The sequence below is a fragment of the Bacillus rossius genome, chromosome 8, assembly GCF_032445375.1.
Source record: "Bacillus rossius redtenbacheri isolate Brsri chromosome 8, Brsri_v3, whole genome shotgun sequence".
Classification (NCBI taxonomy): domain Eukaryota; kingdom Metazoa; phylum Arthropoda; class Insecta; order Phasmatodea; family Bacillidae; genus Bacillus; species Bacillus rossius.
The window spans coordinates 55549532-55572664 of NC_086336.1; the positions used below are offsets into that span (position 1 = coordinate 55549532).

Consider the following 23133-nt stretch of genomic DNA (forward strand, 5'->3'; position numbering starts at 1 on the left):
CCCGCTTTTGTCAATAAGAGGATTGGGGGAAGGGGGAGGATTTGCTCGCGGTGTTAGGAATCTCTTAGGATTTTGCAAATGTGTGCATTTACATGAAAACAACTGTATTTATTACTACAAAATAGTGTTTGCAATGATACTGGGTTTGGATTCTTACCCGGTAAATTATGCTTTGTGTTGTCCCAGTACCTCCAATAGTTAAAAGTTATTTATAAACAGTTTCCTGAATAGCTTTCCAGAATTAACTGCGCACATTAAAAGGCATGATACACCCAAATCAATTCTTTTCCATTGATTAAAAAAAATGCTCGGATCACTAAATATAAACATTTATAACTCATAAAACGTATTTCATGCATGAAAAAATAACAATAGCCATGTGTCTTGGCAATGGGTTTGCAAAAACAATTTTTGTAAACGTTCACAATTTTCTTTTTCTGTGTGTAAAAAATACTTAGCCCACAAACGTTCAAACCTATGATAAAAAAAACGCCATATATTTACATAATAACTAAAACTCTGCACACTATGCTGCCACTTTGTGTAGATAACAAATATCAATGCCCGCAAACTAAATAATACTAACAGATAAAATTTAAATTCACCCTAAACATTTACACTACTTATCGATACACAGTAAATCCCCCCCCCCCCCCCCCCTTTTACGGTCATATTTTTTTTTTCGCTTTACCGAACTGAACTGGCTCGTGCCTCAGCCAAGACCTCAAAAATAAATTTTAATATGCTACTCAGTAGCGCTGCTATCCATTAAAACAAAGCCATCCAAACCAAGCTTGAAGGAATTCAACACTGGCGGTTAGAGGGAGGCATTCCGTGACCTAGCACTCCTTCCTGGCTTCGCGGTTCGCTGCCCCAGTACTCAGTCTGGTCTTTGAACATATATACTGTACAGAAGTCGCGAGTAGATAGGATTTACTCTCTACGTTTTATCAGAAGCGTATAATGAGCAGCTTGGGAACTTCACCGCTGCAGTGCGCTGCCGTAACGCCCTGTATCGTCTTAGTTGTTATTTACACGTTAGAGTGCAGCACTGTCGCCCGCTGTCATTCCCCGCACCCCCCATCTATCATTCACTGCAGCTCAAGGTAGTTCAACGGGAGGGGGAAGGGGTGTTTGTAGAGTTCGACACTTGTCCGCTAGGGAACACCACAAGTCGATGCCCTAGAGATGGTGGCGATTGCGGCGGTGAATTAACCAACTACCTCAAACCGTATTAGAAATTTTAACCTGGGCAGGCGACTTATATACAGTATATATATTCAAAGGTCTGGTACTCGGTCCCGGGGTCCGAAATGGCTGTGACGTCACTTACTTGTGGCACGCCCGGGACTGCTTCATTAGGCAAATGTCCCGAGCGGAAAAGGCGATGCATATGGTCGTTTATTTAACCCCCCCCCCTTTTCCCCAGCGAAATCAATTCCTGGCCCTAATGGCCAGTTGCACCATTAAGAGTTCATAAGGCATGATCTAGAGTCATAGAGCTGGTTTGATCGTAAGCTCAAACACATTTTGCCGTCGCACCATATTTGTGTTGCGAGCGCTGAGTGAACGAAGATCGTTGGAAACCCCCGTTTACCGACTGTCGTGTGGGTTCACAGCAATGATCTCTGATCGACACAGCGCAAGTAGATATGGCCGGCATTTTTTTTTATCAGACATAAATATTAAGAGTTTAATTTACAAAATTTCAGGTCATATACAAGTATCAAAAATTATACTTAGTGTTACGACCTCTTCTCCCCCGAATTAACCATATTAAAAAGGTTTGAAATGCTTATATTTCGACTTTAATACTTTCCATATTAATAAATGTTGATAAATATATACATAAATATAACATATAAACCTTTGAACTGACGATGGTTTTAGAATCTATGGACTATGAAACGAAAAACTATATAAAAATTTTAGAAGTCGCACCATGATAACGGCTACAATAGGTAGTATTTCTTTGAAAGCAACCTAAAATATGCGGTTCTCTAATCAAAAACCTATTCACATTTCCAACTGCTTCTGTTTGTATTAACTTTTTAAATATTATGTTATGGGTTTCCAATCGTTATTGAAATTTAAAAAAAGATTAGGAAGCGACTATTTGTTCTACTATATCGAGTAGATAGCATCAACCATTTGCTGGCCGTCTAACGATCGACTGTAGCGACATACATCGATTCAGCCCACGAACATAAATGCATCCAAACATTTTCTTTGACACAGCTGCTGTCTGTTGTCGGAAGATTGGAAATGTAAGAGCTATGGTTCATGCGAACGAGAACCATGTGGTCCCGCATGGGTTGGCGCTACATTTAGAGAAATGATCCTTGGATCATTCCCGGGACGAGATCACTGGATCTAGGATCGAAGAGCAGAATGGCCACGAGAAGGGCTGACGTTGTGAGCGGCCAACAGCTCCGGCGCTAGCCTGGGAAGCTAGTACGAGTAGCCCTCCGGCGCTAGCCTGGGAAGCTAGTACGAGTAGCCGTCCGGCGCTAGCCTGGGAAGCTAGTACGAGTAGCCGTCCGGCGCTAGCCTGGGAAGCTAGTACGAGTAGCCGTCCGGCGCTAGCCTGGGAAGCTAGTACGAGTAGCCGTCCGGCGCTAGCCTGGGAAGCTAGTACGAGTAGCCGTCCGGCGCTAGCCTGGGAAGCTAGTACGAGTAGCCGTCCGGCGCTAGCCTGGGAAGCTAGTACGAGTAGCCGTCCGGCGCTAGCCTGGGAAGCTAGTACGAGTAGCCGTCCGGCGCTAGCCTGGGAAGCTAGTACGAGTAGCCGTCCGGCGCTAGCCTGGGAAGCTAGTACGAGTAGCCGTCCGGCGCTAGCCTGGGAAGCTAGTACGAGTAGCCGTCCGGGTTGCCCGAAGGGTACGAGGAGCCCTCCGGGTTGCCCGAAGGGTACGAGTAGCTCTCCGGGTTGCCCGAAGGGTACGAGTAGCTCTTTGAGATGTCTGAGGAGTACAAGCAGCTCTGTGAGTTGTCTGAGGAGTACAAGTAGCTGTGAGTTGTCTGAGGAGTACAAGTAGCTCTGTGAGTTGTCTGAGGAGTACAAGTAGCTCTGTGAGTTGTCTGAGGAGTACAAGTAGCTCTGTGAGTTGTCTGAGGAGTACAAGTAGCTCTGTGAGTTGTCTGAGGAGTACAAGTAGCTCTGTGAGTTGTCTGAGGAGTACAAGTAGCTCTGAGTTGTCTGAAGGGTCCCAGGGTAGACCTGGTTAAGCGCCTTTTGATACTCTCGGGACAGGACATTCCTTGTGTCAACCAAAGGGTAAGCCTTATGTTGGCAGTGATGCTGGGGTAGGGTTGCCTAAACCTCTCTGTATCTCTTCTCCAAACACTGCCAGGTTGCGTTGAAATGACCCATCCATCTCCTGGTTGCTCTGCACCGAGGGAAAGGCTTGTTTGCTCCAACAAAATATTTGTATATGGCTGAAAAAATATATACTGTTTATTTAAACAAATACTTTGTAGGACAGATTATGTTGACCCAAAAAAAGAATTTTGTCAACTCATCTGTTAATTTTTTTAGGTGTAACAAATCAATTTGTTACTCGCCAAATTTGGTCAGGCCAACAAAATATTTTGTCCCAGCAAGTAAATGTTTGTTTCGCCATGTTCAAACAAATGTTTGTTTTGAATTCAAACAAACGTTTTTCTCCGTGCCGTGTCGTTGGACGCTCAGTCCAGAGAGATAAGCACGTACCTATGTAGGCTACTCCCGTCTGTGGTGGCTGCTACTTGTGCGTTTGGAAACTTGTCAGCGCTGTCTGCATTTCGTGGTCAGTTGGGTTTCGTCTCCGGTGCGTATTCCCCGCTGTCAGCACACCAGCCACGGCCATCCGGCGCGCGAGGAAACCCGTCCTCAACGGCACGGTCAAATGGGGCAGTGGCTTATCTTGCGAGACGGCCGCCAAAGCACAAGGAAACGATCTCTAGCGCGGGCGTTGCCTTATTGCGGTATAGTAAGCGATCAGATTATTTCCCGGAAAGTGCATGGCACCTTTCGGGCGCCAGGTTATTACGCGGCGCAAATTGGGCCGTGAGTTTTTATTGACCTGACGTCTGATAAATCGATGAACGCCGGTTGCACGCACGAAAAAGTGTCCCGTTAAGCACATTGCCCCGTTACGCTGTGTCCCGGAACAAACTATCTATTGGAATTTTTCGAGCACATTAAACTTTAAACAATCCCGTTTGTTTCCTACTTTTCCTATCATCCTCCTATCCTTAACAGAATAAACACAGATCTGAAGAAGTTAAATAGCAAACATGTATAAATGTTATAGTTAAAATAATCTGTTCTTTAAAGTAATAAACACATTTGAATTAATGAGTGTAAATAAAAGTAAATTTATCAATGAAATTGTAGATTTCATTTCACTCCTCCTTTGTATCCATACAAAATAGTGATAATTCAATAAAAATGATTCAATTTTATTCATAAAAGTATGCAATCATTTCACCAATGTTTTTTTATGACGTTGTCACGTTAAACTATCGTCCGTAAACCGACTTTACAGACAACCAATTTTTTTTAATCGGCTTTGATAAACGTAAGGTTTTAGGAATACCAAATTAAAAAGTTTTAGTTACCGCACTTTGTCAAATTGGTTTTCATACACGGGCGCGGTGTTGTGGGCGCGGCGAACGAGCAAGAAGTGCGAGACCACGTGTCGGGACAGAGGCAGGTGCGTGGTTAAGAGACGAAAAGTGGATATTATTGAGAAATCTTTGAGCTGATTGTAAACGGCAAATCGTTGGCTCGATCAACGACCAGAGAGCCCAGTTCGAAAGCAGAAGAAAAAAGTGCATTTACTTTATGTACGCGCGCTTGAAGTAATACTTACTTGGAGAAATTAAATAAAATTAGATTTTACATGCAAAAAATATAAATAAAATAATAAAAGGACTGAAGTGATAAAGTACAAAATAAAGATATTGAATAAATACTCAGAATCAATATTAATATAAGCACGCGTTTCAATATTATTATACAATTCCTATCACTAATATTTACAATAAATATATTTTTTTAATTATATGGACGAGCAATTAACATCAATCACTAAAGTTTAAGATTTAAAAGCACACATAATGTTTATCTGTGTGCAGCCTTATTGTGTATTTAACTTTTTTTTTTCATCCTGTAAACATTTCGCGGCATGGTGCGCGCGCATCGTAAAAATCCACTCTGCCAATCATCTTTTTCATAACACGCCTAAATAAGCAGCCTATAACTTCAAAAATAGCTTAGAGGTCGAAGGATTAGGGAGATGTGAGGACAGTCTTTAAAAAAAAAGAGGGAAATAATGGAAATTCTCGCCTTATCGAGGGAGTAATTTGTTGAAACAGCAATTTTTTGGAGTTGTGGTGGTGGGAGGATTGGGGGGGGGGGGGGGGGGAAGTAGGTGCCAAGCGCCTCTGCGCGGCAGGTCATTTGTCATGACGGTGACCGCTGTGGGAGGAAGTGGAGGGGAGTGGTGGGTTTGAGTCGAGTAGTGTGGTGGAGGCGGTAGGCTGGTGGTATGGTATAGAGGTGCGTCGGGAGTTTATGAGTGAGGGGGATCAGGGTGGGAGAGGAGAGCGCGCCGATTGGTTTCCGGTCGACGGAAATGTTAGCGCCACCGGCGGGCGTGACCCCCTGCCATGTTCCGGCGGGTTCGCCTGCCATCCCCCTACCACCCCTCCTTCCACGAAACGAAGCACTCCCTGGTCTGACCATCAAGTCGAGATTAATGGCTCGGTCGACTGGGATTTTTGTCTTTCCCATCCCCCCCCCCCCCCCCCCACATTCCCAAACCACGTGGCTACTATGTACTTCCCGTGGGCTATCACGCCTCTCTGCAGCGCGGGCCGGCCATTGCTGTTGCTGTCTGCGAAGTTCCAGCTAGCCAATATTCTCACTATTTTCAGAATGTTCCAGAACTCAACATCAAGCCGAGAACAATTAATTACGGTTCTGAATGCCAAATATTTTATTTTAAATATGGGCTTTTTTTTTTTTAGTTCTAATATCCTCACTCTGCACCAAGTTTTTAGATACTGTGACTTACAAAATTTTGCTACGGTAATTCTGAATAACCGTACTATTGATAATTAAAAATAAAACCAAGCATACTGTTACTAACGCGACACGCGCCAGTTTCGGAGCTGGCTGGCGGCCCTGCACGGCCACTTGTCACGTGCCGTTTAACTGACGTAAGGCATGTCACGCGTGCCTAGCCGGATATGGGTCGTTGCTACACCCCTACCCCACCCCCTCCGCACCCCGCGCATTGTCCTTCCTCGGCACTTGTTATCTGTCGCTGAGCGGCCTTGGGAATTCCGCGGGCTGCCGCGCGGAGTGGCGGGAATACACACCCGCTTTCTTGATGTTTCGGGCGTCGGGTCGGCCCGAGATCGCACGACTCAGTCACAGCGGCTCTCGTCGGTTCGTAAAAAGGTGGGTCCGTGTACTTGGGCAGCGACGCCAGCGACGGTCCCGCGACGGTTACGGAGTTCCGAGCGGATTCCGAGCGAAGGGAAGTGCGACATCGGCGAAGAAGGTGAAGAGACTTCCCCTGAAAGTAGCGTAGAGTCCCCGAGTTCGACTGGATCGTGAGAGTGCGACCGAGTGGCGCGAGACTGTGTGCGAAGACAGGCGCGTGGTAAGGGGCGAACCACCGTTTAGCCTAGCTCCAGTCAGGAGTGCGACCTGCGGAACTTGGGAGACGTTGAGTGACTTGAGGTAAACAATTTTTAAGTGCCAGTGATTTGTGATCGGATATTTTTAAAAACAATTATTCATTTTTAATGTAAATATTAGTAATCAATAAAACTGTAATAAAACTTAATTGTGGAATGTTAAATGTAAATACAGAACAAAGAACTCCCGTTGAAGGAACTAGTCTGTGCCCGATAAAGGGAACAGGAGTGCCATCCTCAAATGCACGCTGTGAGAAGGTGGCAGACATGAGTGTTGTCGAGCCTGTAGTGGTATTTTCTGGAACTAACAAACCAAGGTTGGTGCTCTCTACAATCAGAGGGTCATTTCACGGGAAGCCTTTTAACAGACGAGAGAGCTACACCCGAAGTTCATGCTCGCTCTTTTTTTTTTCGTTCTATCTCATTGTATAAACCGGTGTGGCATTAAATTTTGCGGTCGATTAGGATAGGTTAGCTACATTATAAATACTTTAAAACATTGTGGAAGGTTTGTTACATTAGGTAAGTATAGCTACATTAAAAATACTGTAAAATCATTTCATGGTTGCTTAGCAAATAACTATTTAATATGTAGCTACCCAGGGCTAGGAAACCGTTTACATGATTTCACAGTATCTTTAATGTAGCTATCCTAACCAAATCAAACGTCCACAATGTTTTAAAATATTTATAATGTAGCTAACCTAACCTAACTGACCATTAGTTATCATGAGTTACAATGTACAAAAAAAAAACCGAAGATCCACGATCGGGCGTTTGGCTCTCTCGTCTGTGAAAAGAAGGCTTCCCGTCATTTCACATGCTCCCCAGATGTGAGGCTATGCCCATTATCGACAGTGCCTGCGGATGGTTCCATTTGACCAGTTCATTCAGTTTCGGCCAGTGACTGTAGCCTCGCGCACAGGAGCTTGGAAAATGGCGGATATGTTTCGGTGAGCGACGAGCATGGGGGAGAAACTCCATGTGCCGAGACTTGATACCTAGTTTTTTTTAAGTATTTTTGGGCCCGCCCGCTAGATAGCAGCTTTCATAATATAATGCTAACATAGCTACATTGATTGCGAGAAGTAATACATAAGCTATTATCAGGCAAAACAACCAGTGAAAATTAATTCACTCCATTTTGATACCTACATATTTTGTGGTGTGGCATACCAGTTATTTTTTTTCATCTCCTACTCATTTATATATAACATTACTTTTCTTGACGTGATAACGTCTTATAAATCGATGGACGCCGGCTGCACGCACGTTAAATTGTCACGTTCCGCCTGAGCCGAGCGTGCAAGAACCGGCCAACCACCGTGCGAGAAAATCTTCTATAATATCAAACAGGTTAAGGCGGGCTTTTTAACTAATTGTTCGTGATTACATTTAAACAAATTATTTAAATTAAATTTGCAAAAACTGTAAATACTATTTGAAAATTAAAAAAGTATGCAACTTTTCATCAATGTTTTCTTATGAAGTTATCACGTAAAATTGTTGTCCGTAAACCGACTTTACAGAAACCCCATTTTTTTTAATTACAAAACAGCATTAAGTGTTTTTCGCACAGTTGAAATCACTTTTACTAAAAAATTAATCGCCAAGATAAATTAGTTTTTTTAAACCTAAAACTTTGTAATAGAACCTCTATCCCGAGTTTTTTTTTTTTTTGCTATTATTTATGGGCTCGCCTAACAGATAGCGTCACATGTCGCGCGAAACATGGTTTGTTTTTTTTATTTATTTTGTATTTTTGTTCCGTTGATCCCACATGGAGTCAAGGCTCCGGGATATAGAACATGTCACGTTATACATGTAATTACCGTTACTTACAAATATGTATGTGCAGACATTAATATTTACATGATGCAAGTTACAAAAAAAATACAGAACATGTTACACAATTTAACTGTATAGTGATACTTGATACTTTATGCAAAACATGAAGCAGCTGTTATCACAAGTCCATTCAACAACTGTAAGAGTCACACTTCTGTATCTCCTTCCTTGTTCTGTGGCGACGATGTGCTGTAGAACTCCCCCGGCTGTGGCTTGTTTGTATTCTAGAATACCTCAAATAGGTCCACGGGCGGGGGAACCCGTCATCGCTACCGTCGAACCGAAGCCGTCAAACCTTGGAAAGCGAGGTTAGCTCATCAGCCCGTGATTTTTTATTTTACATATAATACCGATATTGGCGGAAGGCGGGTGTTCGTGAACGGGAGTTACAAGACGAGGATGGTGCCTTTCTGTGTTCGTCTGTGCTGTCATCGTGTTGTCAGAATACCCCATTTCACTTCATCGCCGAGTTCGCACGTGCGTCGCTCTATCGTCGGGTGTGTTGTTCGAAGTAGTTGTTTGATCCGTATTTTTTTTTGTGCAACTGGCTTGTTGTCAACCCACCAATATTCGTTTGCGCCTCGAAAATGTTTCAGGCTAATTCATTCCACGGAATTCTCTGCGCATTCTTAAAACTTAACACATGATACCGATACTGGCTGATTTCGGCTTGTTTCCTGTATATTTTGTCCGTTCTTCGGTTTCTCTCGAGGACATACAGCACATAAAAAGTAATGAAAAAATGTCCAAAATAATGATAAAATCAATCTTCTTCATTGCAAGAATCATCCAAAGGACGTAAATTATTATTATTATTAATAAAAAAGGAAATTTACAAGAATTTTAAGACCGTTTATATATTTGATTAGTTCCATAAAAACACAGGTTTTAAAGTATTTATAATTACGTGATTATATAAAAATTATTTTCTTCCTTTTTTTTCTGAATTTAGTCTGTAATAATGTCACCTTTAGAAACTTGTGTTTATTAAATTATTATTTTTTATACTTACTAGTAATTTTTAATCTTTATTTTTCTTTTTTTTTTAATTTTTTTTTTGTTTTTTAAGTTAAATCAGTTACGTAAATTTTTGTTTTGTCGTCCGCTTGCATGGACAGTGTGGAACCGTGGCGCGGAGGAACAAGCCAGGGAAGCACGCGAACACACGTGAAGGAAGGAGTCCCGACGACGTGGAAGCGACGTGTGCCCGCCCGGCCCGCTGGAGGAACAACACCTCCCGAGGCGGCCTGTTCCGGGTATCGCGTTCCCCCGGCTGCTGCGCTCAGCGAACCCATTGTTCGGCCTTCGTCTCCCGGCACCGCGCATCTCACTCCCTCCCTCCGCACACGCCGTCCGCCGACGACGCGACGCCATGAAAGCCGCGTTCACGGCGAGACCGCTAGCTGGAGGCGGATGGTTCGCATCCTCGGGAAATGACGATGCCAGCTGCCCCCCGGAGTCAAAAACAACACGGTGCCCAACTACCACGCACCTGGAAGACTGGAAACTGTTTCGTCTATCCTGTTCCCGCGTACAATCGCCGGCTACATTGCCATCTGTGACTGTTCCAAATGAAGTGGCATGATCCGTCAACGGTTTTTATTAAGGATCGAACGGAGGCACTAGGGTATTAACTATAACAAATGCCTCAAGACTGTTTATTGCCAGGATGCTCGATACAAATTCCGAACACTGAAAAGGTTGTTTTTTTCGTTGCAAAACATTGCTATCTTTTATAATTGAAGAAAATGAAACTATCAGGTGAAAACACGTTAACGTAAAAAGAACGATTTTTTCAAACTCCCCCACCTCTTTTCCAAACAACCCGTTCAATGATGTAGGAGCACTGTGGCGAAGTACAGGCCAACGTAAAGTGATCTATTTTCAGAACATACAGAACACTTGGCGATGCAATCCTCGAGTCACGAGATATATTAAATTTTTTTGGCGACAGCTAATACCGTTTCATCGCTAACTCTGGCGGGACATATGTATTAGGGAAGCCTTTTTTAAAAACAGTTTTCACGTTTAAATAACCCTGGCCCATACCTGGGTGGCTTATTGCGCAGGCACCAGTCAAATTCGCCGCACTCTTCCGATCGCTTAGCGCGACGTTGCCGCTGCATCTCACACGCACGCACGCACGCACAGCCCGCAACGAGTCGCAGTCAGCGCTAGTCGCGTCAACAAATGTGTGGTTTCGCGGAAAATCCGCCGTCGTACATTTATAGAACCACTGCCTTTACCACAACTCAAGACAATTTCACTGCATTGGGGTACTTTTGTCCAACAATTTTCTTAGCCATTCACGTAAGGTGTATTACATTAATTCCAGAACAAAACCAAACCGATTTTTTTTTTTATTGCAGGTACTAATCAACAGTTTGCAGCCCTTAAAATTAGGCGTCAAAGAACGACGTAGGAGAGAGACTGCCCTAGTAACTGCAAACACAACCTTTTGATTTATTTTAGAGAAGTTGAAAAATCAAGACAATTTTAAGCGCTGAACTATCCGAGGCGCTTCGTGTAAGAGTTAAAGAAAGGCGCACTGAAGTAATAGGGATGCTGGTTTACTTGCAGATATGATACCGAAAAAGAATAAGATATACCCATAAATTAAACGTTTTTATACAGAGTTATCAAAGGCGATGACGTCGAAAATTAGAATTTGCAAGAGTTGTAGCGGTTGATAGATGACAGCCAAAACTCTTTGCGAAATAATTTAACGCTACAAGAAGAACTAGAAATGGAGATTAAGCAAGACAATGAATACTACACAAAAAAAATAGGAACTGCAAAATACATCTATTTAAAAAATATATATTAAAAAAATTACTTCATACGAAACTTATTGAGTGAAGGAAAATACTTTACTGATGCATGACTTTATTGACGATCAAACCGCTGGCTTTAAAAGTACACTGAGAACAACAGATTCCACTATATCATTAAAACACTTTTATAATTAAAGTTATAGTCATTATATAAGTAGGTATGTGATTTGTTGCAGTTAACTAATAAGAAGCCAAGCTACCTAAAATAATGTCGCTAACCCGAGTACATTTAGCACTACCAATTATTGATTCTTAGAATTCTAATTCAACTAAGTTTGATGATTGACAAAATTATCATTTTATTTATTGAATTTCGTCGAATATAAAATACCTACGCGGGTTTGTCACGTGGGTTTGAAATCACTGCGGGATTGAAACCCCTAGCTGCACACGCCAACTAGAGGCAGTATTACAGCATGTGGGTGGAATACTGGATTTTAAGACCTAACACTATGGATGCATCAGAAACCTTGCTACGTAAACTTGCTGACGAATATCACGACATGCTTGTTAACCACTTTAGGATACCAGAAGATAAACATGAACGGCTTTTACATCAGTTGAAGTTTTGCTAAAAAGGAAGGTAACTTGACGAGGAAAGTTATTCCCTATAGCACTGTTCCTGGCACATGCAGATTTTCCGGAATGAAATTAAGCGCTTTTTTTTTTCTCCTTGCGCCGCGATTCTTTAAATTTGCACTTGTATCCAACAAACATTGAGTTTCGTAAAATTCTACAAAAACAAGGCTACCCACTCCACTCAGCCATTTCCACTACAGCTGTCGCGCCGCTGGGGTTGTGTTGTTCCAAGTTGATGTTTACACGTCGCCAGTTGCCCGGGAGTTCCAGGAATTGCGCATTCCAGAGCCTCATCGCTGTCCTTGTCGACACAGCTGCTGGAACGTCAGAACACCGGTTCCAGTACCTGTGCTGTTTACAGTACCAGGATGGTCTTACATTGTTCTAGCGTGGATCCAGCTACTGCAGCCACTGGCCTCGTGTGAACGCGGCTTAAGGGAGATGTTTTGGGCGCTTCCATTCCTCTATCTCTCCCCCCCCCCCCCCACAAACCTTTTTCACCGATGCCAACTGTTTTAGTCACAAGGGAGACGAGACGGGTGCTGAATGCTGAGACGGGAGAACACACACACAAACTCCTATCTCCGCGAATGCGCCAGGAGGTACCTGCGACAGCAGAAACCTTCGCAAGGTCACGCCGCGTCGCTTAACCTACATTATACCGCTCCGCGCCTTCTCTGGTCCAACACGGCTATGCTACAGTCCGTCCACTGTCAGCAGCACGGCTATGCTACAGTCCGTCCACTGTCAGCAGCACGGCTATGCTACAGTCCGTCCACTGTCAGCAGCACGGCTATGCTACAGTCCGTCCACTGTCAGCAGCACGGCTATGCTACAGTCCGTCCACTGTCAGCAGCACGGCTATGCTACAGTCCGTCCACTGTCAGCAGCACGGCTATGCTACAGTCCGTCCACTGTCAGCAGCACGGCTATGCTACAGTCCGTCCACTGTCAGCAGCACGGCTATGCTACAGTCCGTCCACTGTCAGCAGCACGGCTATGCTACAGTCCGTCCACTGTCAGCAGCACGGCTATGCTACAGTCCGTCCACTGTCAGCAGCACGGCTATGCTACAGTCCGTCCACTGTCAGCAGCACGGCTATGCTACAGTCCGTCCACTGTCAGCAACACGGCTATGCTACAGTCCGTCCACTGTCAGCAGCACGGCTATGCTACAGTCCGTCCACTGTCAGCAACACGGCTATGCTACAGTCCGTCCACTGTCAGCAACACGGCTATGCTACAGTCCGTCCACTGTCAGCAACACGGCTATGCTACAGTCCGTCCACTGTCAGCAACACGGCTATGCTACAGTCCGTCCACTGTCAGCAGGTGCAACTTCACGGGCTCCGAGGTCGCCTGTTCGGGGAGCACGGATAGTGACGTCGAGATTTCTAACCAATCACGTTCCGACGCATCCACGACGTCAGTACGAGCAAAACGGCGGAAGCGACATAACGCGTGTCAGCATTTAATTTTTCGAAAAATCGTTAAACTGGTGCATTATTATTATTATTGTATTTAAGATTTTTTTGAACTAAATTTTTTTCTGTGAAATCAAATGGGTACACGCACTGTTTGTTTTGTTTTTACAGTTTAATGTTATATTTTAACTTCTCAAAACATATCTATTAAAAAAAATAGCAAGCATTTATGGCTGTGCGTTATGTAACAGCAAGAAACATTTAACGTAGAATCTCTTATGTTTTAGTTGTCGCGCGGGTGAAATAACACGTGTTCACAACAACGCGAGGTTTCGCTGTCGCGTCATCTCACTATGGCGAACACTAGGTAGCGCCATCGTGCGCCTCTTCGCACCAGACACAAGAACTGGCGCGCATTCTTCACGTCAGTAGCGCGCTTCTATGGGACTTGTAGCGGTGACCCTATATTTGTATGCTGGAATATTCAGGACGAGCTAATAACCCGCGGTCTCTCTCGCGCAATTTCAGGGTATTGCTGATATCTTAACGCTGAAAGAAAAGTTGAGATTTTTCAAAACATTTTTACGAAAGAAATAGGCACAATATTTTTCAAGTCCATAAAATATTAAATTCATAATAAAACCATTTAAGAATTAAATTTTTAAATTATTTTATGGTAAGCTTTTTTTTAGATTTTCAATATAGATTACGTATCCGATTTTATAACATTTGTTTTAGTGTTCAAAGAATTATTTTATTTTAATGAAATCAAAATTACCTTTTTATTTCATGAGGTAAACCTTTCAAAAATGGTTTAAACACACACATTTCTTTTCAAATAAGTTTATGCCGTCGTTTACACTAACACATTTTTGTTGAAGCCATTCTAAGAATTATTAAATAATTTTACTTTAATACAAATACCTCCATTATTTTATGTTTGACACGATCCATCTTTATTTGAAATGAAGAGTACAAATATTAATTTTATCTAATGTATTAAGTTATTTCTTAATATGCTTAGTATTACTTAACAATAAATTCACACTTTTTTACCTTTACTCTTTTCCACAGGGATGCCCATTAAAAAATTCAGAACTAGACACACACACAGAGAGACAGACACACACACACACAGAGACAGACACACACACACACACAGAGACAGACACACACACTTTCATTTTTGTTCTCGGGGGAGAGCGTGGTCAAATACGCACCTGGAGGAAACCAAACCCTCAACTTCCCCCACCCCCAGAAAGTAAACTGGTAATGGGGCGGACACGGACAGACGTGATAAGTTACCTGAGATTTACGACCGCCGTGGGCCGTCGCTGGGTCTGCAAAGGTTTGGTGGTTCGGGGCGAGGGGGGAGGGGGATGGGAGGAAGACGAGGCCACAAGACTGAGTTGGCAAGAAGGGGGACAACACAACGGTACAGGTCGATCATCATCAATCCAGCGTTGCCAACTGACCGGCTGTATTTGCCGCTCCGAGACTGCGGGCGACCCCATCCCTCGAGAAGTGTGCGCCAGGTGGTTGCTCGTGTGCTGGGACCACCCACACAGGCTCCAGTCACCTGTGGGGTCGAAAATGGGGAGGGTAGAGAGAGAAAATGAGAGCGGAGAACCAACGGTTTCAAGCCGTGTTAAAAATTTTATTTTCCAATATTATATTTGACTGCTGAAACAGGCCACAAAATAAATAATACGACGTAGTTGTAAAATGAAAGTTTTCCCCCTCCCCTTTGCAGGTTTTTTGTTTGGCTTTCAAGGTTTCTCGCGAAATTCAGGACTGTTCATAAATAGAAAAACTGGGATTGATAACTTTTTTTTTTAGTTAGAGGGGGCTAACATATTGGATGTTTCATACGTAAAAAAAATTCCTGAAACACTTAAAATTTACATTCCAAAAACGTAATCTGAATACTGAACTACCATTCCGACAACAACACTGTTCGGACTTCTTTTAACAGTTCTCAAATTTTGTGCGCGCCCAGTTAGGCGGTGTCCTTAAAGGGGGCAGTTTCCTTCAAGATTTTGCTTCTAATATCGTGTTTTATTTATTTATTTAATAAATGACGAAGTTAAGGTTTTCAACCATGTCAACACACACACACAGTCCCGCGCCACTCAGTCGCACTCTCACGATCCAGTCAAACTCGGGGACTCGCTACTTTCAGGGGGTGTCTCTTCACCCTCTTCGCCGATGTCGCACTTACTTCCCTTCGCTCGGAATCCGCTCGAAACTCCGTCACCAAAAACTATTCTTTTGTGACCGGCCTTGCTGCTTAAGTAGTTTGTGGCGCCCTTCTCTAATCGACGAGAGCAGGTATGACTAGTCGCGTCATCCCGGGCCGACCCGACGCCCGAACAATCGAGAATAGCGTCGCTCGCCCACGCCACGGCCCGCGGAATTCTCAAGGCCGCTCAGCAACGGATAACGGTGCCGAGGCAGGACGACGCTAAGGGTTTTTTGGGGGGAGGGGGTAACAACGACCCTTGTAATCCGGGCAAGCACGCGTGGCATGCCTTACGTCAGTGAACGCCACGTTGACACGGCGTATGACGCTAATTGCCTGGCAGAGTCGCCAGCCAGCTCTGAACCTGGCGCTTGTCACGGTCCGGTCCGCGCTCGTAACAATATACACGTTAGAGTAGGTAGTGGTTGTGGAATGACTGGCGACATTGAACAATGCGTATTGCGCAACCTTACGTTTGAACTTGAGTGTGTTTCTGAGCCTCACAACTCTGCAGGGAGCCTGTTACAGTCAAGCGCAGACATTATTCTAAGAAAAATTCATGATATAACCATATCTAAGTGATTTAAAAAAGTATTTGCAACTAAAGTTTTTTTTGTATGTCACTCCTAACACGTATTGAAAACATGAAATCACCTGGTGTTCAATTTTTAATCAACCGTTAGTACGTAGCCATCTAAAAACTCTTCAATTTTATTATATCTGTAAATCAAATGAATAATATATTTTCCCAAAATGTCCAAAATGGCTAAATGACAAAAAAAAAAAATTTCTATCATTTTAAGGGAAACCTAACTTGTATTGATATAATGTATTATAAAAGTAAAAATAATTTTTTTTTATATGAATACCACATACGAACGTTTATTCCTAACTGTACACCACATGATTTCATGCTTTTATTTTCATATTCATAGAAATTTTCCCTAAGATTTTTAAAAACCCATAAAATAAGGACTTAAATTTGTAAAAAAAAAAAAAAAAAAAGTGAACTAAATAAAATGTTATATTATGAATTTATTAAAAATCACGTGAAAAAATTACGAAATTTTAAAAGCAAAATATATATGATACTATCCCCTTGTGTGTCCGTTTTTTTTTTTTTGAGATTTGAGGTGGGTCGCCCCGGTCGAGCACACGTAGCGGAGCAGGTAGCCACGTCACGTCTCTTCAGACTTGCTGTGCGTGCGCGCGTGCGTGCGTGCGTGCGTGCGTGCGTGCGTGCGTGCGTGCGTGCGTGCGTGCGTGCGTGCGTGCGTGCGTGCGTGTGTGTGTGTGTGTGTGTGTGTGTGTGTGTGTGTGTGTGTGTGTGTGTGTGTTTCCACGGTGGAGAGGGGGAAGGAGATACACACCAGGTAGGAGGAATGCACAAGGGAATAAAAGGGGGTGGGGTTTGGTTCTGGGACACCTGCTAATGGGTAGAAATGCGACCAAGGAGCAGAACAGTGAACAGTAAACAGTAAACTATGTTATTCCTTCACTCCCTCACCCCCCTCCCCCCCCCCCCACAAAACCGGCCACTAAAGATTCTGATCTACCAATCTCACATCTTAATATTATAACACAAGGAACTTTATTTTGCCACGCATGATACCAGCATCTAAGTTAGCTCAATACAATATTGAACATAGATTAACATGATTTAAGATTGTTTAGTGTAGGTTAATATATTTTTTTCCTGTGGTTTGTTAATACGGTTTATACAACAATTATTTCGTACCTATCAGTTGGTACATAGTAGCATAGCTCCTACCCACTATAAAATATTAGTCGCGCAGGCCCTGTCTGCTGTCTTACGTTTACCACATGCCTTAGGGGGGGGGGGGGGAATTCCTATGTTAACAAACATTGTACTTTATCATCTGTTGCGATAAATAATTTTTGTAGGCATGTTAAACCGACTGGAATGACAATCAATTGATGGTGAGAAAATTCATTTTACCGCGGCATTTGACGACTGCGCTGGCCAGGATTCAGTTGTGTAAAGTCTGTTATTTAAAAATCAATTTTAGAGGTAATTTTAAATGTGAAACGGAGATGACATGCAATAATAACGCCAAAACTATATTTTAAGAAGAAAAAAATTCGAGTACTATAATGATTTCCGCTGATCGCAAGCACATACGCAGATTTCACGTGACAATATCTAAATATTTGCGCCAATGATCTCCTGTAAATTGTCACAGATCTGACAGTTCTCAGAACTAGTATCAATTTCCCAGACGTAAATAGCAACAGCATCAATAACATTATGCTAGGTTACGAACAATGTCGAGTAAATAACAGCGGAATTAGACCCTACACGTGACCAATTTCTTTTTTTTTTAAGTCAAATTTCTAAAAAAGTTACAAAATGCAGACTTATGGTCTTTCAGCGCATTGGCGTAGCTATTATAAAATTATATTTTTGAGAGATCTGTTTTTTTTTTTTTGGAAGGGGGGGGGGGGGGGGGTTGAGGAGGCAGGTGTCAGTAGGGTGGTCCTCCGGAATTTTGTTTTTTAAACAAGATTCTTTAAAAAAACACTTTGAAGCTATCTACGGAATTTAAGTGTTCTTTTAAAAACCAAATCATAAATATAATATAAATGAATTTTTTTTAACTACAAGGCTACTCGCTAATTTTGCATATTCATTGAACCATATACATCACTCATTTTAAACAGATTAAGGAGTATTATTGAAAATATATAAAGCTTTATAGAGGTGAGCTATAGGGATAGCAGACACTCTACTGAAAGTCATTTGACTGAAATTTTTGTCTAGTGCCAAAACACTTTCGGCCAAAACACTTTCTTTCTAGTGCCTGTTGCCAGAGCTAAGACATTTCCAGCGAAATAAATGTTCAAGTTTTCGGTCTAGTGCCGTGTCCCCGGCTAGGGCCCCTCAGTGCCTACGCCCTTGTTTCTGCGTGCGAGACCATACGTTTGGGCAGACTTTTTTTTTTTTTTTTTAACGTTTTCCTCAAGTTTCTGTTTCCGTCGTGCGTCACACTCCCTCTAGCGAGACGTAACAGTTTCTTAATGCGCCGCGCACAGTCACCCGACACCGACTGCGCGCGCGTTGTTCTCCTTTGTTTCGCCCCGGACTTGCGGGAGGCGGGCCCCGCCGGTAAATAAAAAGGGCCTCTTAATTAAGGACGCGGCGAGGCGATTAAGCAGAAAGTAGGATTCACACCGGAGTTTGGGAAGCATGTTTGCAGAGTTAACGGCCGTATCAAAGCCAAACGGAATGCGGAGAGAATGAAAGGAAAAAAATAATATTTTTTTTTTCCCCGAAAGGTATATAGCTAATTCTTTTTTTTTTTATGAAGAAAAAAATCATTCTTAGAATACAGCAAAGTAACTTCTCATTCTGGAGGAAAGGTGAGACTCATATCAATGCTATAGCTCTCGATTGAAGGGCACAAGTATGTAGGCGAGGATAGAAAGGCGCGAAAACTGCGGCCCAAGGGTTTTAAAGGAGAACTAGGGATGTTTTCAGCAGCATGTAAAAGTGCTGACTCTTGAGATTTCGCGAAGGTATGATAAAGAATAGAAAATAAATGTGCCTCTAATATACTTCCATTACGGTTTAAATGCAGGAAATATCAAAAAGAATTTTTCGCAGTTGGGAAGCGTGGTAAAAAAGGTTTCCTAAAGGTGTTCCCTATTTTTCACGCGCATGCGTTCCGTCAATGCTCCGTCCACATCTCATCGCTCTTCGACGTCTCTAATGCCCTGATGATGCAGTGTCCGGGTTCAAGAAGCCTACGCCGTTGTGTACTTGCACCGAACCCGGATTAGATCTATGTTTTGGTCTATTCAAACAGCCTCAGCAAGACTAACAGGTTGTGTACCATTTTTTCTTAAATACATCAATTTTATTTTAAGAAACAAAATTGTTTTGCCGAAATTAGTCCGTTTTTTTAAATTAAAATTAGTGTCACGCGAATTTACGGACGCTTACTTAATGATTCTACTTTTTGTTTCGTAGTTACGAATCTACACACATATATTTGTTAAAAAGTCTACATAAAAAAATTTAAAATGTTTTTTTATTATATTTATTAATACCAGTAAATTATAAATACTTAAATATATGAAATATAACCTAAAACACGGTTATCACAATGGTGACGTTTCTTCAACACGAAGTACACACCGATTCGCTTACTTGTTATGCTATACATTTCCAGTTCGGATAGCTCTTGTGACGTCACTTCCAGGGACACGTACATATACTTCAGATGAATGCTCACGGCCTCAGTCTTAGTTTTAAGAAATAGCATCAATGCTAGGTTTGTTCCATAAAGTATGGTCGTAACTTAGTCCTCCCCTTATTTATTTTAATTTTAATTTTAATATGATGTCCGTCAGAAATTTCCTTATTGTCAACGAGACTTAAAACTTTTAATGCATATATAAATAACTGTATTCAATAAGTCCATAGGCTTTTATTTTTTAACCTTACATCTAAACCGTGGGTTGGTGCTAAATAAGAGTTGGACTACTGAAGTGATTGTTGTTTTTCCAAGGCCCCTTTAACTAGTAAATTCGATGGGCCACTACACGACTAAAAAATTAATGGGTGCGTGTATTTATGTACGCGCGTTAGAAGTTACACTTACTTGGCGTAGTAAAATACTAACTTTAATTTTGCATGCATATTATCAATAGAAATAAAATGATAAAGAGGACTGCTGAAGTGATGTTATAAATATGGTTGGTAAAGTACAAATTCAACCAAATAAAAAATTTAAATACATACAATGTATATTATATAATTAAGGGAATAAAATTAATCATTTAATTTAGTAAAATTATCGAGAACGAATTTAATAATGAAAAATCAATAAATATACTAAATTTTATACTTACAGGAACGTTACCTCGCTTATATAAATAAACTTGGAAAAAGTTTATAAACACAATTTCTAGCACCATTATTCACAATAAATGAATGTGAATAAGAATATAGACCAGTAGTCAATATCAATCACTAAGTAAAATACTTAAAAGCATGTATATAATATTTATTTGCATGAAGTTATTTTATTTCATTCTATGAAAATTTCGTTTTATGGTACGCGCGCATCGCAAAAATTTACTCTCTTTTTTTTTTCGTAACACACCTAAAAAAGTAGGATAACTCAAAAAAGTTTTAGAAAAACTTGAAACGAAAAGGTTTTATTCTGGATGTCTTTTCGAGCCATTAAACGGTCGGAAACAAATTGTTCCAAGAAACTTCAGACACTGATGTTCGGCGTGTGTTCGACGCTTCAAGACGCGGTCGTGTCGTACGGGAAGCAGTCGAAAAGAGCAGAGTAAATAAAGGACGAGATGTGGAGGTGTCACTGTCGCGAACATTGATGGCTGATGGGGGATGAGATCAGTGTATGCACAGCGGGCGTGTGCGTGTGACGTCACTCTTTCCCCCATTCCCCCCCCCCTCACTAAAGGGCAGTGGCCACTTGCCTGGTTAAGTCACCGGTAAAAACCCCAGTCAAACAATCGTTCCAACACCTTCCAATACGAAGTTTCTTAGCTTGTGGTACTTACTTAAAGCCGTGTCGGGGGCGGCGAGAGGTCTCAACCGACGTTTCGGTCGACGTCGCGGTCGCCATCATCACGGCGGCATCCCACTGAGAGTCCTACTCCCGTCTGCGTTTCCTGACACTGCAGCTGTGGGCCAATCAGAGGCTTCATTCTATCCGGTTGGCTGATTGGTTGGTTTCTACCAACGGTAATGCTTTACAAAGTCATGTACATTTATATTAAAACAAAACTTACATAACTAGGTTAACATAAATAATAATAATAACAATAACCAGGAAAATGAAAACATTAAAATACAACACAAAGTAAATACAAATTACCAGCACGTATAAAATATATTAATAATTAAACATATAATATTTTAAGTGATTTGACGTAAACAATAAAAAAATTTAAAACTAAATAATAAAAACAATAAAATGTTTGACAAAAAAACAAGATTTATAAGAAAAGTTTACCTAATACTATAATTTTAAATCCGATAAGATTTTTGTGCAACATTTTATAACACTAACAAATCAAAATAACCTAAAATGAAATATATATTCTAACAATAATTTACACATATTCGCACATGTTCAACCTATAAAATCAATGATACCACAATAAACGTTTACGCCCGTTCGCTGACGGGTTTTTACAATTTTTTTTTTTTTAACAATTTCGTTTATAAACTTGTTTTGAGACTTCAATCAGCAAGTAAGTACTATTTTTGAGAACTGTCAAATTTGAGACCAATTACAGGACACGTAGATACTATGCTCAAAGCTTATTATTTTTTTAATTTTACGCTTGGTCATGGCAAATTTATATAAATAGTTAAATAAAATTGGAAAGACATTACGGAGCTCAATCACGCGTAAAAGGCGAGGGAAGGAATGGGAAATGTTCAGATGGCGAAGGGAAATTAATTCCCGCGACCACGCATCGATCACGCCAGGGCGGAATAATTACGTCACAGGCGCGCGTGCTCGAGGAGGGTTACTCTTCATGCAACACATTAACCCACAATCTTTCCCCCTCCTCCCCTTCACCATCCCCCTCCCACCACAACGCAATCCTAACAGGCCTCCGCACGCCACAGGAAATTGAATCAAGGGCTTTGCGGGCGGGGGGGGGGGGGGGGGGAAGGGGGGTGTTTGGATAAAACAGTCGAAAAGGGGACTGCTCCGCGTAGCTGGCCGTAGCTCACCGTAGCTAGCCGTAGCACACCGTAGCTGTCGCGTGCCGAGGTCCACTTGCCGTTTAGCGCCCTGCCACCTAGGGGAACTCGATGATGCGGTGTGGTGAGCGGAGAGGGGAAGGGGAAGGGGGGGGGGGGCGAAAAAATGTTTTCGTTCCAAGTGAAACTTCACGGTTTTCATATAAAATATCTAACCTCGGTTATAGAGCATATTGTAAACACTTCGGACTCGAAATTTAACGTAGAATTCTTTAAAATAACGCGAAGGAACGTAACCAATGGGAGCACAAATATTCATTAAAAATTACATATGTTTGTACATTTTTTTTTTAAATTAACATAACAAAAATGTATCACTACAAAAATAGTGTTCGCAGTAATAATGGGTTAGGATTCTTACCCAGACATTTATGCTTTGTGTTGTCACAGTACCTCCAACAGTTAAAACCGTTCTCTGAGTATCTGTCTACTATTAACAGGACACATTAATAAGTATAATGAATCAATCCTTTTATTTGTTGTTTTAATTGTTAATTTTTTTTGTTTAATGAAACATATTAAAATATAAAATTACGGGCCAATTTTGGTAGTAATTACTTAAATTTTAACAGAAAAAAAAATTCATTAATGTAAACATATAGCCATGAGTTTTACCAAGTTACAAATATATTTCTTGTAGCAGCACAAAACATTTCCTGTCAACTGATTTTCCAAAGGAAACTTTTGTAAAAGTACAGAAGATCATTTTCTGTGCAGTGAAGGCAAACCTGAAGTTCT

At 41.8% G+C, this 23133-nt stretch overlaps 1 long non-coding RNA gene across 1 annotated transcript in view; it reads right to left on the minus strand.

Annotated features, from left to right (window-relative positions):
- LOC134534967 (uncharacterized) overlaps window positions 1-23133 on the minus strand; it is a 963569-nt gene that overhangs the window by 203094 nt on the left and 737342 nt on the right. Inside the window, exon 5 of the long non-coding RNA XR_010075561.1 lies at window positions 21177-21299. This is a non-coding gene — a long non-coding RNA (uncharacterized LOC134534967). The remainder of the gene's footprint in view (window positions 1-21176; window positions 21300-23133) is intronic.